The sequence below is a fragment of the Sturnira hondurensis genome, unplaced genomic scaffold (assembly GCF_014824575.4).
Source record: "Sturnira hondurensis isolate 20B ecotype Veracruz unplaced genomic scaffold, ASM1482457v3 Scaffold0004136, whole genome shotgun sequence".
In the NCBI taxonomy this organism is placed as follows: domain Eukaryota; kingdom Metazoa; phylum Chordata; class Mammalia; order Chiroptera; family Phyllostomidae; genus Sturnira; species Sturnira hondurensis.
In genome coordinates this window covers 3,568,322-3,584,261 of record NW_028076767.1, presented here as the reverse complement: position 1 = coordinate 3,584,261, position 15,940 = coordinate 3,568,322, and the positions used below count along the sequence as shown (strand labels likewise).

The 15,940-nt window shown below is 38.8% G+C and overlaps 1 protein-coding gene across 1 annotated transcript in view; it reads left to right on the top strand.

Moving 5' to 3' along the window:
• The first annotated feature begins 533 nt into the window (after positions 1-533).
• The window catches only part of CD28 (CD28 molecule), a 69,579-nt gene continuing 54,172 nt past the window's right edge, over positions 534-15,940 (top strand). The window contains exon 1 of the mRNA XM_037043529.1: positions 534-1,199. The gene's annotated coding sequence lies outside the window, so the exon portion shown is untranslated. The remainder of the gene's footprint in view (positions 1,200-15,940) is intronic.

Sequence of the window (15,940 nt, the reverse complement as noted above, 5' to 3'; positions counted from 1 at the left end):
GATCCATAACTGTGTATGTAAATACTCACTTGCTCGTATAATTGAGCCTGAAGAAAATATGTGCACATGAATGTATTTGTACTAAAATTGTAGAAATTTTTAGGTAATTTAAAAGCTTATCCATCAAAATTCTCTTCAATGTGGTTAATGCTTTTATGATATAAAAAGAATATCAAGAGTTGATGTTTGAATCAAGGTTTCGTCTAAAGAGCAATTGAAGTGGGGTTTCTCATTGTGACATTCATTTGGTTTAAGGTAGTTCCATTACTCTGCTCTTAGAAAATATATTTTTTTAGATTTTTTATTTATTTATCTTTAGAGGGGAAGGGAAGGAGAGAAGGAGATATCAATGTATGGTTGCCTCTCATGAGTACCCTGCTGAGAAACGGCCTGCAACCCAGGCATGTGCTCTGCCTGGGAATTGAACCGCGATCGTGTGGTTTGCAGGCCGGCGCTCAATCCACTGAGCTACACCAGCTAGGGCCAGAAAATATTTTATTAAAATATTTGGGTGACCTTTTTCATGGCAGATGCCAAGATAAGGATGAAAAAAAGACTAAGGGAAAATAAAGCTGTTGCAGGTGGGTGGACATTCTTTCTAGTTGCTTTCATGTTATTTGGCAGGAAGTGAACTGGCCATTTCCTGCCTCGTCCCTTGCCTCCTTTCCTTTTGCCCTGACACAGGCTGTAGCTGATGTTCTGTAAGGACAGGCTAGGGAGCTGAGAGGTCCCTCAGAAGGAGGGCTGCTTTGATCTCTGCTGGACCTACAAGTGACCCTGACCTCTTGGGTCATTTCTGTCTTTTAGGGGGAAGGTCATGTCTCTTTTCGAGGCTTCGTAGTTCTGATGGTGTCTGGACAGGGAGAAGACTGTCCCTGCACTCCTGACTGTGGGGTGCTTGGCCTCAAATATCAGTTCAGATTCCAACACACCCTATTGAAGAGGAAGCCTAAAAAGTCTGAATGTTAGTTTGGGCAATGAGAATTGCCCAAATGAGAATTTTCTTTTGTGCTTTACAAAACACCTCAGGGAAGTGCCTTTAATACTGGAGTCCCAATTAAGAACATAGAAAAATTTGGTTTCTTTGATTAAGAAAAACCCAGATGCATACAACAGATAATATAAGTAACTCAGTCTCCTTAAATGCTGTTACTTCATCTATTTAATACATTGAGAATTGTTTGGAGATAAAGCAAGATGTAAGGAAAAATTGGAGAGAAAGGAAAACAATAGTTTTTTTTTGGTCATTACTAGTAGAGACACTAAGATATGAAAATTATTCCTGGGATGTCTATAATTCCTAATAAAATTCCAAGAAAATCTATTTAAAAATTTCAAACAAAGCAAAAGAGGAGAAGAAGTCCACTTCCCAGGGAATTCTCAGGGGCTGACATCTTAATGGGGTGTCACTTAGCTGTCAAAGAGAAAACTAGTATGTCACTCAAATTGAGCTCTCCTACTTCTATTTTCTATAACTCTAAGAGCTGATGCTGAAACTAATGAAGAGCTTCCCATTTTCTTTTTTCTGATGGTTCCCAGGTCAAGTCTCTGTTTCCTCCAATTTATTTTGGTCCTTCTCCTTCCTGTAGACAACTAAGGGTATGAAGCCCTTTCTCTTCATTCCCATCAATAGGGAGGCAAGACCTCAATTAGAAACTACACATTCCTACCCTCTGACAGGATATAATCACTAGTAAGCTAAATCCTAAGGTTTAGTTTTAGACTTCAAGATCTGATGGCTTTGGGGGCTTCATTCTTGATATTTTGCATTTATTATGTATAGCTACTTATATGTGTTCAGACATATCAATTGAAGTCCATTTCTCTCCCTGAAATACTTCAGTGAATTTCAACATCCTGATATAAAGCCCAAGCTCTTAGCGTGCCTGGAATCTTCTACTCTCATTGGTTGTCTGGTTGACCCTTGTTCTCTTTATGTGTTCAGCTCAACATACATCATTTACAGGAAATGTTTCAATAACTGGGATGTGTGTACAGGTGCCTCATCTTTGCTCCTGTATTACTTTGCATATGATAATAAAGTAATTCACTGATTGATTGGTTCAGTAAATATTTATTGAGCACTTATTCTCATTGGCCTAGTATTATAAGCTCTACCAGGTTAAGGTGGCTTGTTATAAAATAGACTTTAATAAATATTTATTAAAATAAAATGGATATATATTATTTTTAGTTTTAGGAAAATGTTTAATTGGTTACTCATGAATGAAATTCCCATTTTGAGGTAATGTGATATGGTTAAAAAAAAAGAGCCCACTGGAGTTACAAGTAGAATAGTAGTTATTGGTGGTGCCTAAGAGCCTAGATTTCAGAGCCAAATGACCTGTGTTTAAATCCTGGCTCTTCTGCTTGCTGGCTTTGTGACATCGGGTCCATCATCCCGTCTCCTGCATCTCACATGTAAGATGGAAGTCATGACAATACCTGGTCCACCAGATTATTGAGAGCAGTAAGTGGGGAAGGTACAATTAAATAAGGTAGAAGTGCATTATAAACTTCATAGTAGTTATTTATTTTATTTATTTATTCAGATTTTTACTTTTCTTAATTTCATCCTTGGTGGTTCTCCTCAAGCTTTAATGTATACATACAAATCACTTGGACATCTTGTTAAAATGTAGTTTCTGATTCAGTATGGCTGTGGGGCCTGAGAGTCCGCCTTTCTAACAAGCTTCCAGGGGATGCTGATGCCCTGCTCCACGGATCACGCCTTGGTCTAGTCTAGAGCTGTGATTCCAGCAAATGTTACTTTGCACCAGCATCTCCTGGAGGGCTTTCGAAAACATGATTGCTGGGACCCACCCCCAGGTTCTGTATCAGTAGGTCTTGGATGGGACCTGATTTGCATTTCTAACCAGTTCCTATGTGATGCTAATGCTGCTAATCTGGGAATGCCTTACTTTGAGAATCACTGATTTATTACAGAAAACAGAAGACTGTTTTACTTGGAGAGTAAATTACTTTGCTATGTTACAGGAAACAGGAATTGGAGATGTAAGACTTACGTAGATTCTGACTCTTAAATTTTAGTTCTGGTGCCTGAACAGATTTAGTACTATTTGAAAAAAAATTGGCACAAATCAGTCCCTTTGGCTTTGTATTTTCTAAACTGTAGCTGTAGCAGTAATAATCTATCCCCAACCTGGGACCTCTGACAAGGATCGCTCTGAGAGCCAATGGGATTTTGGCTCTTGACCAGGTGTCCTCTGACACGAAGGAGCAAAAGAGAGGAAAATATTTTAGTAAGGTTCTCATTAGGCATTGTGAACACTGGCTCATGTTTGGATAGCCTTTGCCATAATAAATAAGTACAGTAGGATAATGGATTCTCTTCCTGGACTTCATGGAACAGTTGGTGCACTTGAAGGACAGCATGAGTTATGTGCCTCTTCAAGGATTTACTCACAGCAAATTATTAACAAAGAGTGGGGAGTGGTCAAATCTGTCTCTAATTAAAGCAAAAATTAGATTTATACAATATCAAAATATACTGAACCGAATCATTCTATGTTCGTTGGTATTGTAGCTCTTTAGAGTAGAGAGATTTTGCTTGCATATTCTAGATCAATTGTCCTCCTGGGTCAGCCTGGTACTGTTAAGCCAATCAATGCCTTTAATTTAAAGAAGAAAACTAAAATGCCCATGGAACAAAATCATACTTCCTTTTCCTGAAAATGGATCAACTATGTATAGTTAACATTTACTATTCCCTCTTCTGTACAGAATAGAGCACTGTGTTCTGGGAGTGAGCTCAAGAGTGGATCTTGTCCCCAAGATTTTTATAATCTTAAAAGAGATGAGGACTTTTGTTAATAATTACACTATAAGTAGAATGGAATACCTGGTATATTAACCACACTACCAATGTGAGGAGGGAATGCAGAGGAATCCATGATGAATTCTGCTTGAGGAAGTTGGAAAAAGTTTAAGGAAGATGTAACATGTTGGGTGAAATTTTGAAACTTAAAAGCATTTCAGTAGACAGAGGCCTGTTCAGGGATTTATAGCAATACAATTACCGAACTTAGAACTGAAGTGTGTACTTATTGCGTCTTGCAAACATTGTAAGGGTTATTTTTCCTCACCTCAGTGGTGCATAAGGCAGAAAAAATGTAAGCGACCTTTACCAAAGGAAATGTGTGTTGCATTTTGTTACGTGAAAAGTCAGTGGTTGCTTAGATATTTTTTTAGATTTCTGTGCCCTGATTACCCTGAGAGCCAATGAGGTTTGGGCTGTTGACCAGAAGGCTGGTTTTTCTATTGGCCTCATGTGCACAACTCTCCAACAGAATTCAAAGCTGACTCTGGTTTAAAGGCTGGTAACTTCCTAAGACACACTTCAACTTTGGGGAACATAGGTGCAAATTTTTCTTTACATCTTTCAGAGTTCTATAGAATATTTGTAGTAAAAAAGTTGGACAGTTAGGAAAAAATGAATGGCCTGTTTAGATATAAATTTTCACTTGATGAAAAATCAAACTTGTCTTTTTGCTCTGTGCCATCACAATTGCTGTGAAATCCCACTAGACTAATATTTTCTTGGCTATTCTATTTCCTCAACCGTTACATTTCCTCCCTATCAGCAGTCTTCGGGTATCATTTCTTTATGCTAGTCAAGACTCTGTACCCTATTGCTCTGACCACTCTCATCATTTTATTGTACTTTTTCTGCCACTTTGTCCTTCTATTGCCTTCCCCATCAAATCCTCAACTCTAGACTAATCAAACATCTGACTAGACATCTTTATCCTTTTACTTTAAACTTGTGTTACTATGTTTAGGTATGTTTCTTGTAGTATACTGACACCTGCATTTTGTTTTTGTATAATCTGAGAATACCTATTTTAAATTGGGGGAGTTTGACTTGCTTATACTTATTGCAATTACTGACTTTTGGGGCACCTTTATATCACTTTTATTGGAAATTTTATAATGCTTTTTCTTCTTTTCCCCATTTCTTTTTTTAGCATCAATTAATTTTTTCTCTAGAAGTATTTCTTCCCTCTCTATTAAAAGCTTACATTATTTTCTTATACTTTAGTGGTTACCTTTATATATTTAACAGGTTTACTTTGCAGGGCCTAACATTAATAAATATTTCTTTTCTTCCTCAAAACAACATCAGCACTAGAGAATATTTGAACACTGACACTCTTGTCTCCCTACTTTATGTTATTGGAATCTAGAATTTTCCACTTTTTTCTTTTTTAAGATTTTATTTACTTATTTCAGACAGAGGAAAAGGGAGGGAGAAAGAGAGGGAGAGAAACATCAATGTGTGGTTGTTTCTCACCCCCCCCCCCCCAAATGGAGACCTGACCCGGCCTGCAACATACCCATGTGCCCTGACTGGGAGTTGAACCGATGACCCTTTGGTTTGCAGGCTGGTGCTCAATCCACTGAGATACACCTGCCAAGGCTAGTTCCACATTTTTTTTGTAGTTCCTTCAACTAGTCATTACTATTTTAATAAAATTTATATATTTCATATAAATATATAAAGACTATACCTCTGTTTAAAAGTATGTCAGTCATAACTAGACAACGTGATGCATTTTCACAAAGGAATTAGCTCATGTAACAACCACCCAGATCAAGGACTAGAATATGACTAGCACCCCAGTAGCACCATTTACTCACCCTTCTCAGTCACCACTTTCCCCAAATAATCATTATCTTAACTTGATCATTATTGATTAGTTTGTCTGAACTGGTGTCAGGATGGCCGAGTAGTCTAAGTTGCCAGACTCAAGGTAATTCCTTGATTAGTTTGTCTGTTTTGAGCTTATATGGACTCCATGTTTGCCTTATTGCCCTCACTATTATTTTTGTAAGATTCATTCATGTTGTTGGGTGTAGTTTGTTTCTATTACTGTAAAATATTCTATTACATGAGTCTGTACCCTTATATATCCTTTCTTGTACTGATAGACATTTAGGTTGTCTTTAGTTTGTTTATCACAAATGTCTGTTATGAGCATCTTTTTATGTGTCTTTTGTATATTTTTTGTGACACCTGCTTTTAGTATACATTCATAGGTTCCCATTTCTGTTGGGTACAGCCAGGAGAGGAATTGCTGGGCTACAAGTGAGTCGATTTACTCTCACCAATAGTGTACGAGAATGCTAGTTGTTCCACATTCTAACCAATACTTGGTGGGGTTAGTCTTAAATTTTAGCCATCCTGGAGGCTGTGAAAGGGTATCTCATGGATATTTTTAAAAATTATTAGGTAGTTGCTGATGGCTAATGAAGTTGATCACCTTCTCATATTTATTGGTCATTTGGATATTTGTTTTTGTGAAGTACCTGTTCAAATTCTTTCTGTAGTTTGTAGTTGTTAATAATGAGCTCATTTTTAGATTGGATTGCTTTTTCCTGTGGAGGTCTGTGTGTCTTAGCTTCTGAATAAGCACTATACAGTGTTTCACGAATGTGCTGTGCTTGCTTCTGCTGAGATTGCAATGGAAAGATTTTTGACTTGGGATTCCAGCTTTTCTGGATAGTAGAAATTTGGACCTCTTACCTGGAATGTGCACATATTTGGTATATCAATTTCTCATAAGGAGAGTTGCTTTTTTTTTTGCCTGCATCCAAAGATTGAGGCAGACAGCATATTTCTTTTCTGCTTCTTTGGGATGGTGTCCAGAGATTTTCTACATTATCGCTGTCCAACAGAACTTTCTGTGACAATAGAAGTGTTTGATACCAGTGTCTTCCAATATGGTAGTCACTGTCTGCCAGGAGTTATTAAGTACTTAAAATGTGTGACTGAGGAATCGAATTGTATATTTTATTTAATTTTACTTAATTTAAATTTAAATAATCATATATGGTGAGTAGCTACCACCCTAGATAGTGTGGTTCTAGACCAATTTGTATAGGCTGGGCTACCCTTTGAGGATCTTGGATATGTGAACTTTCAAATCTTCTCTTTATGCAGAACCTAGAGCACATTTCCTGTTCTTACCCTCCTGACCCCAGTCCCAGCACCTAGGTCATACTCTTGGGCCATCGTAGCATTGATTGGAGTTGGCTTTACTTTCTTTCACTGGTTAAGCTCAGCCATGTACTAGATATTTTTGCAACATTGTATTTGAATGTTCATAATGGTGAGAGGGATACACAAGAGCTCAATCTGCATCTCCAGCTTTCATGCACTTCCTATGCCACTTGCCAGTTATACTTTGCTACCACCACCCTGTGGAAACGTCCATCGCTAAGGGAAGCTCCATAGTGTTCTATGTAATGACTTAATCCTAGCCTACATGATTTGTGAGAAGCTTTGACTTTGTTGGCCTCTGATTCCTCCTTAAAGCAATCTCTTCCCTTGGCTTCTTTACAAAGCACCATAGTTTTCTTTCTACCTATATTGATTCTCCTTTTCAGGCTTTTTCTAGGACTTCTTTTCTTATGCTCTCCCCACCCCATTCCTATTATTAAGGTGAATCAGTCCTCAGTTTTATTTATTTTTTCTCACTCTACATATCTTTTCATGCTTATTTTATTCAAATTTCTGGCTTCATTTATATTTTATAAGCTTATGACTCCCAAATTTATTGCCATTTTTGAAACATTAGCTGATATATCTCAGTATTTCTTGTACCATCTTTGTTTACCACTCATTCTTGCAAAAACAAAATTAAACGATGGACTATAAAGTAGCAGGTTTTCCTAGGCTCACAAGGCTCAGGAGAAAGTGACAGGAGTCCAGTAATGAGACAGTTGTATGGTCTGTCTAGGCAGACATGGCTCGGACCCTAACCTAGTGCTCCCTCGATTTGTTTCCTGAGATAATTGTGGGGGGCTGGGAAATTGTGGGATATTGGCATGAGGAAGATTTTAGACATATTCTTTGGTCTATTTTCCGGGTGAGTAATAAGTGGCCGAGATGATTTTAGAACCCAGGTCTCCTGGAGAGGACCCACTACCCACTACCATCTCAGAATCTAATAAGGTGGTGCTCTTCCTCTAAATTTGAGTTTGGGTGATTTAAGGAAACTAAGGGAAATCCCTATTTTTTGATGGGATAATAAGTAATAGAAAACACCAGGAGATTTCTGTTATATTAATTGTTAAAATTGGTATATAATTGTATAACATCTTCTCATATGTTGTAACTGAAATACAAAAAAAAATTAAATATACTTTTTCCTGTTTCCTCCAAGGGTCATGTGGAAGACTATATAATTCAGAAGACATATTTCTGCAGTGAATAAAAACTTTCTGTATTTAAACCAATTCAAATCTCTTCCTGCCATCTAGGCTATATCTAGGACACATCTGGACATTTGAAAACACCCAAATTGGACTTTTCCAGTTTTTAGCAGAACATTTAGTGAATACAAATACAAAAAACTTACTAATCATCTAATCATTTTAAAAAAAGGCAACAGCACTTCAGTGGGACCTGTATCGCCATAGCACAGCCTTTATTTCTTGCACCGTGTCTGACTTGCCCCGTGTTGGTGGAGGAAGCTGATGTTCATAGGGTGTGGTTTTTGAGGTTGCCACATGGCCTTGCCGTGACTTAAAATATCCCTTTCTGGCAGCCAGATGGCCCGGAGAGGCACGAAACGCAGGGTTCACTGACCTCAGAACTTGATGCCTTAGGACTGGAGGCTCTTTCATGATACCTAACTTTCTGTTTCTAAATATCTGGAACACTCTCAGCCTTAACCTGGGATCTTGCTCATTTTCTCCTTCCTCCCTTCAGTGAAAGTAGAAGGTAAGGACTAATTTTAGGCAGAGAAAGTGAATGCTGACCTTTTATCATTTCCCTGAGAACACTAATCTTTTACTACTTTCCAGAAGAAAGTCTCCCTTCTTCAGCCTAAATCCCTTGGAAATGGCGTGAATAGGAGGCATGGAGAAACCTAGTCTGGGAGTCTGCAAATAGACAAACAACCTCAGATATACTATTTAGGTTAAATTCTCCACTGTGTGTAGATGCATAAAATGCCATTTTCTTCTAGGTATTCAATGATAATGTCTTGAATAATTAGAGAAACATCTCTAATTCCTTCATCTTGAAGGAAAAGGCAGAGAACATTACTTGGAGAGGAGAATTTTTTTTTTCTCTTTGTAGAACGGAAAAATGAGAAAAATTGGTTTAAAAAGAGAAAAATATATTGCTGGGCAGATTTTATTCACCAAAAATCTATTTAACACCTACTACATGCCAGAGATGGCTCTAGGTTCTAGAAATATAATAACCAGTAGACTAGATAGACAGGCTGCTTGGCCCTGTGGATTCCCACTCTAGTGGAAGGCACATGGCAGAAGTCCCAGCCCCGTGAGCGTGTCAACAGGGATCAGAGATTTCTCTGAAGGAGTGGTGTTTAAGCCAGGAACTGAAAGTGGTTAGATGGACAAAGTCCTCCATTTAGTTTGGCTTCACTTTCAGTGGTCTCATTCCAAAATGAAACAAAACAAAAATTCAGTTTTAAATATTTTATTTTTTTCTATGCTTCTATGATTGCCTGTCTGAGAGAAAATTCTGATTTCAGTAGAAAGCAATTGGATTGCTCCTTCTTTCTCTGCCTCTCGCACAGATACTTATTAGTTCTCATATCTTGGTATGTTATGATCAGGTCTGTCACTCCCTCTAGACTGAGAACCTCTTAAGGTCAGGGATATATTAATCATTTCTGTTCTGGCATATTAGGGCTCTGTGATGAGTAAAGAGCAACATCAAGATGGGTGAATAAAGGAAATAGATGCTTTCATAGCATCATTGTTCATTGTTGAGAAAAGTCATATATCAAAATATACTCTCTTCTATCTAGTTTAATCTTTAATACCTTTTTGACCACCTACCATGCGCATGCCCAGTGTGTGTCCTGAGGATATAGTAGTGACCAGAGTGGGCACGACACCAGTTCTCGTGGAATATCTCATTTCACCTCATCTCATCTCATACAGTCAGATGGAAGAAGACAGACTATGTATGAATAGTCACTCCAGTATGTAATTCCTAACTCTATCAAAAGAGACAACGGAGGTAAAAATATTGAAATAAAAGATTTTGGCTGAAAATGGTAGGAAAATTTAAACTTTCATCAGATTTTTAGATGCCTATAAGAATTATAACTCATATTTTCTCTCCTTCTATTCTCTACAATAATTAACTTTTTAAACTTATGATGCAGAATTTCTGTAGGGAAAAGGACATGAATTAATACTTGTTTCAACTATTTTAGCTGCTTGGTTTGGCTTGGCTCAAGTGTTTATGGAAAAACACTTCTTTTGGGGGGTTGGTAAACACCAATCTAATTTTCCCCCAAATTATTTCCCGATGGTCTTGATATTTAGTGAGTCAGAACCTGACTTTGCATGAAAGTTTTGGAATTCTAAAAAATTTCCAAACGTTATAATCAGGGGTGAATGTTCTTGCACATGAAGAATATGGAACGACAAGTAGAAGCAGGAGGCAGAAAATATGAGGAGCGTCATTTGCATTCTCCTCCAAACATCAGGAAGACTACTCACAGAAGCTTATGAAATAATTGCACACAGAATAATCTGTTTTTTCTGGTTTCAGATCTAAGAAAATAACTTAAAGTAACTTTTCAGTATTAGAAATTGAACACTGGAGGAGCAAGCTAACCTCTTTAATATAGCAGGACAACACATTTTATTAAGTTGGTGTTTCATAGTTCCCTTGAAAGTTATGGGTATATATATTAGAAGAAACCCTTCAGCATTTTGTCCTTTGTGTTCTTCTCTGGTTTACCTTTTTGTCCTTTCTTTTATTTGTCTCAGTTTTCCCTGAATGATGAACCTCTGTGAACCATGTGAACCTCTGAGCTTTGTTGCTAATATTAATAATACATGTGCTATTGATGGTAAAAAATGTGCAGAGGTGAGAGGGCCCATGAATGGTATGATAGTGATGAAGAATACTTTTCACAGGTTTTTTATTTCTTAGGTCAAGGAAACTGCTAATACTCTGTAAAGGAAAAGCTAATTTGCTACTGTAGATTAATATTGTGCTATTCTTGATGAAAATCTTTAGTCCTAATCTGGTGTTTAATTGCTTACCATTTTAATAAAAACATGAAAGTTGAATTGGTGAGAATAAAGATAGCACATTAAGAAAGACAGAATAAAAGAAATAAAAAAGGGAGAATTGTGAACCACTAGTGACAGCCTCACCACTAAGGTAGGCCACTTCCCCAAATCAATGTCCTGGGTTCCGCTTGTCAGACACAGATAACAGCCAAGTAGGAACCGTGTAACAGAAGCAGAGAGCAGAGTGGTGGTTACCAGGCCAAGGAAGTGGGGAGATGTTAGTCAAAGTGTGTACATTTCAGTTATGTACAATGAGTAAGTCTAGAGAGATCTAATTTACAGCATGATGACTCTAGTTGATAACACTCTTTTGAGTATTGAAAATTTGCTCCAACAATGCATTTCAGGTGCTCTTACCAGACACAGACGGAAGCTAACTATGGAGTGTGATGCTGTGTTAATTAGCTGGACTGCAGCAGTCTTTTCAAAATGTATATCAAATGTCATGTTGTACACCTTAAACATATGTAATTTTAATTAAAAAGGAATCATGTACAAGACACCCTAAATCATATGCCCTAAATCATGCAGTCTGAACAGGATAATTGTCTCCAAGGAGGTGACAATTACTTTCTTAATGTATTAAGCATAGATATAGAGTATAGAAACAGTTATACAGTACATCTATGATATTAACATTTCTTGGTGGGGGAGCAATTAGAAAAAATATTTAAAAATGTTCCTTAGGGGGAAGGCAGTAATGAGAACAAATGGTGGAGAAACATTGCTTTTGATGGTATCTTTGTGCAATACATAGAGGAGATACCGTATTTTGCCATGTATAATAAGCGCTTTTTTGCCCAAATTTTTGAGGGAAGAATAAGGATGGGTATTATACATGAGTATTACTAATTCCATATCTCTATAAATGTTTCTAATTCTCTAATTTATGCTTATGCATTAAAAGTGTAACTCTAGAAAGCAATAATGATATCCATGTGCAAAACAACACCTGGAATATGATAAGTTGTTTCATTTCTAAATATAAATAAATAAAATATTTAATCAAAAAATTAAAGGAAAGACTTTTTTCTGGAAAGATTTTTTCTTGAAAGTTTGGGCCAAAAATGTGGATGCACATTATACACAACAAAATATCTTGATTTTCTTCTGGGTGAAGCAACTTAATCTTAAAGAATTTGATATTTGTGTTATAGCACAATTAGGAAATGACCATGATAACATAAAGCCAAAATGGTAGTGTGGCTAATAAATGATGAAAGAGCCTGAGGCAAAATGACAGGTTTCTTTCTCCATAGCCTCCCTATAAATCAATGACCCTGAACCAAAACTGACTCTATATCATCAGTAAAGAAGTAGTAGGAGGTAAATTCTCTTTTGCTTATTTATAAATGCCATGTACAGAATACACAGTTTTTCTGTATACATGTATGATAGACATTCTCTTAACTGACTCCCTCTTGACTAACTTGGCAGATTAACAGAGGTTCTCCATGCCTCCTGTGTTGCATTCTGGTAGAGGTCCATGGTACTAGTACCTCCATGGTACTTTGACCCCCCCGGGCTAGTGGGCCGCACATGCTTCTCTTCTCCCCAGGTGAGTTAAATGCTTACCAAGAGTTGGTTTGGTTTATTCCCAAACTTGTTAATTGCACTTCTTACTATATTTTATTTTATTTAGTGAAACAGCAGGTAAGTCAACTGCAAAAAGGAAGAGGATTATTGTTTCTACAAAACCCAAGTTGAGTGCTTCAAAAAGAGTCAATAAGGAGAGTTATACTTCAAATTGAGAACAAGGGGGTTGTATGCTTGTCCTGAGCCATGTTCAAGTACAGGTACAAAGATGTTAGAGCTTTGGATTTAGCCAGGCTTGGGGTTTGCCAGGGAAGCATGACAGACAAGATTCAGGGAGTTAAAGGTATATGTGCGTTAGCAAGTATAGTGATGGATCTTAGACTTTAGACTGCACAAGGAAGGCAAATAAGCCATGAAGAGTGTGAGAGAAAAGATGGTAGGCTTGGTCAACTAGAGGGGGTTGAAATAATAGGGAGAATCATCTGAAAAAAATTAGGTATTGTAATCGGAGAGTGGAATGTTAAAATTGAGATTACAGCGGGAGTGCAGTTACTGGTTATGACAAATAGGACTGGTTGGCTGAAGTGTTGTAGATAACAATCCAATGGGGTAAATAGAAAAGATATGAGAGAAGGTGGATTCAGGATGGCAGCAGAGTAAGTGGTAGCTCTCCACCTCCTACCAGGATCAAACTTGAATTACAACTAAAATATAGACCAGTCAACCTAAATTACCAACTGAAGACTAGTTGAAGAGATGCCTTATAACCAAGGATTTACCACACACTGAGACTTGTAGAACAGAGACACCAAATAGGTGGCCCCACTCCCATGGGCAGCATCTGAGATTCTGGAAAGGTCTCTTAGTTGCAAAGGTTCTCCCGGAGAAGAGTGGGATCTTAACCCCAGCCCAGACCACCAGAACTAGGAAGAGGCACCCACATAAAAACTGGCTGTGAAAATTGGCAGGGATTCTGTCCACCAGAAAGAGACAGGAGTCCACTATAGGTACGGGTGCCTTCTTAAAGGGCCAATGCACAAAATCTCATTCACAGCCACTCACCCTGGACTTCTGTGGAGGGAGGACGGAGCGCACTCGAGTTGTGTGAGGAGAGACTGGGCTTTGTGGCTGTGGGAAGAGAGCTATGGGAACAGTCATTAGGATGCATGTCACTTTTTCACACCGAAGTTACCATCTTTTTGGAGTGCACACAGCATCAGCCTGGGAGAATGCAATAGTCCCACCCTCTGGACTTCTTGTCACCCCACCCTGCTTGTGCCCTGCTGAGGAGTTAGCTGCCTGGGCTGGGTTGTAGAGGTCTGGGCAGAATCAGTGGGTGTCAGTGACTAAGTTGTGTGGCTTTGGGGTTAGGGCTGTTCCCCTTCACTTTCTTGTAAATGTGACTGGTGCCTCTCCCTCACAGGAGATTCACTAGAACCATCCTTTGGGCTTCTGCCAGCCTCATCATCCTAACTCCTGGTGGTTTCACCACGTTGAGGTCTGGGCAGAATCTGGAACAGATTGTGTGGATCTGGGAGGAGGCTACTCCTCTTACCTTCCCTTAAATCTGACCAGCACCTCTACATTAAAGGAGATTCATTAACCTCATTCTTCTATGTCCCAATGGTCCCACTCTGCTGAGATGGGGCTCTGGGTAGATTCTGAAACAGATTGAGTTCTGTGACTCTAGGATGGGGGCCATTTTTCCCTTGTATGGCCAACTAAATCTTGGTCTATTTGAGCCTGATAAACTCTGCTCACCTCAACCTGATGACTCCCTGAGACCCCACCCCACCACAAAGGTATGTAAGCACCCAGCAAGTTGCAGCTAGATTTGGTATACCCTGGGGCATTTGCTGAATGTCCTTAGACCCAGCACTGGCACCAAGTTTGAACTTGTATCAATCTGTTGAATACCACTTGCCCTTACTGGTGACTCACTGATAACCTACCTTATACAACTCAAATACCATCAGAGGCTCTTTCAGTGGCTTAGCCTAACAGGCAGCTGGCAAGTGGAAGCAGGTGAAGGTGGATCTTGGGATTCCTTGGGAGTTTTGTTGACTTGCTCCTAGGCCTGTTGCTTATAAAAGTCAGCTTTGATGTGCAGGTTGGTCCTTCCTGTGTACACCTGGCCCAGCAGAGACAGACACAAACTGGATCACTTTGTAGCTCTAAACAGGTTTCCCTGGGCCAATCACAGGCAGCATCTCACACTGGCCTGCACCAGAGTCCCTTCCAAGAAGCCCCAGAACAAACATACCCAGTGGCCAGCTTGAGACAAAATCAGAGCAAGATCCTATTAGATTCACAAGCAGCATATCCAAAAGTAGATCTCAGCAGGCACCAGGCTCTGCTGAAGTGAATTCTGCTTTGTGTGGTCAGTACCTGCACAGCAGCTTGTGCACTGTGGTTGGGGTCAATCCTCACTGTCAGCCAGCCTGAGGTGAGGATCACCAATGGGCCAATAACAATATAGACTCAATTACAATAGTAGGGCCCACGTAACCCACACAAGGGACACACCTGGAGCCTCCAGCTCAAGTGATCCAGGAGACGGCACCCCTGGGTCCCACAGGGCATCTACTATATAAAGCCGCCCTACCAAGACTGGGAGTATAGCAGATCTCCATAATATAAAGAAGTAAACAAAAAGAGGTAGCCAAAATAGGGAACAAAGAAACATACCCTGAATGAAATAACAAAAAAATCTCCAGAATGAGAGCTAACTAAAAAGGAGGTCAACAACTCATCAGATATAAAATTCAAATAAATGGTTGTAAGGATGTCCAAAAAATTAGTGAGAACTACAATAGCGTGAAAAAGGACATGGAAATTATATAAAAGAACCAGTCAGAAAATGAAGGATACAATATCTGAAATGAAGAATACACCAGAGGGTATAAGCAGTAGCTTGGATGAAGCTGAGGATTGAATCAGAGATGTGGAAGACAAGGTAGCAGAAAACACCCAATCAGAACAGCAAAAAGAAAAATATGAGGATAGTTTAAGGGATTTTGGGGGCAACATGAGGCATGACAACATCCGCATCATAGGGGTACCAAAAAGAAAAGTGATAGCAACAATTTGAGGACCTATTTGAGGAAATAATGGCTGAAAACTTCCTTAACCTGATGAAGAAAAAAGACACACGAGTCCAGGGAGCACATGGAGTCCTAGTCAAGGTAAACCCAAAGGATCCACACCAAGGAATATAATAATTAAAATAGCAAGGGTTAAAGACAAAGAGAGAATCTTAAAAGCTGCAAGAGAAAGATAGTTACCTACAAGTGACCTCCCATAATTTAAC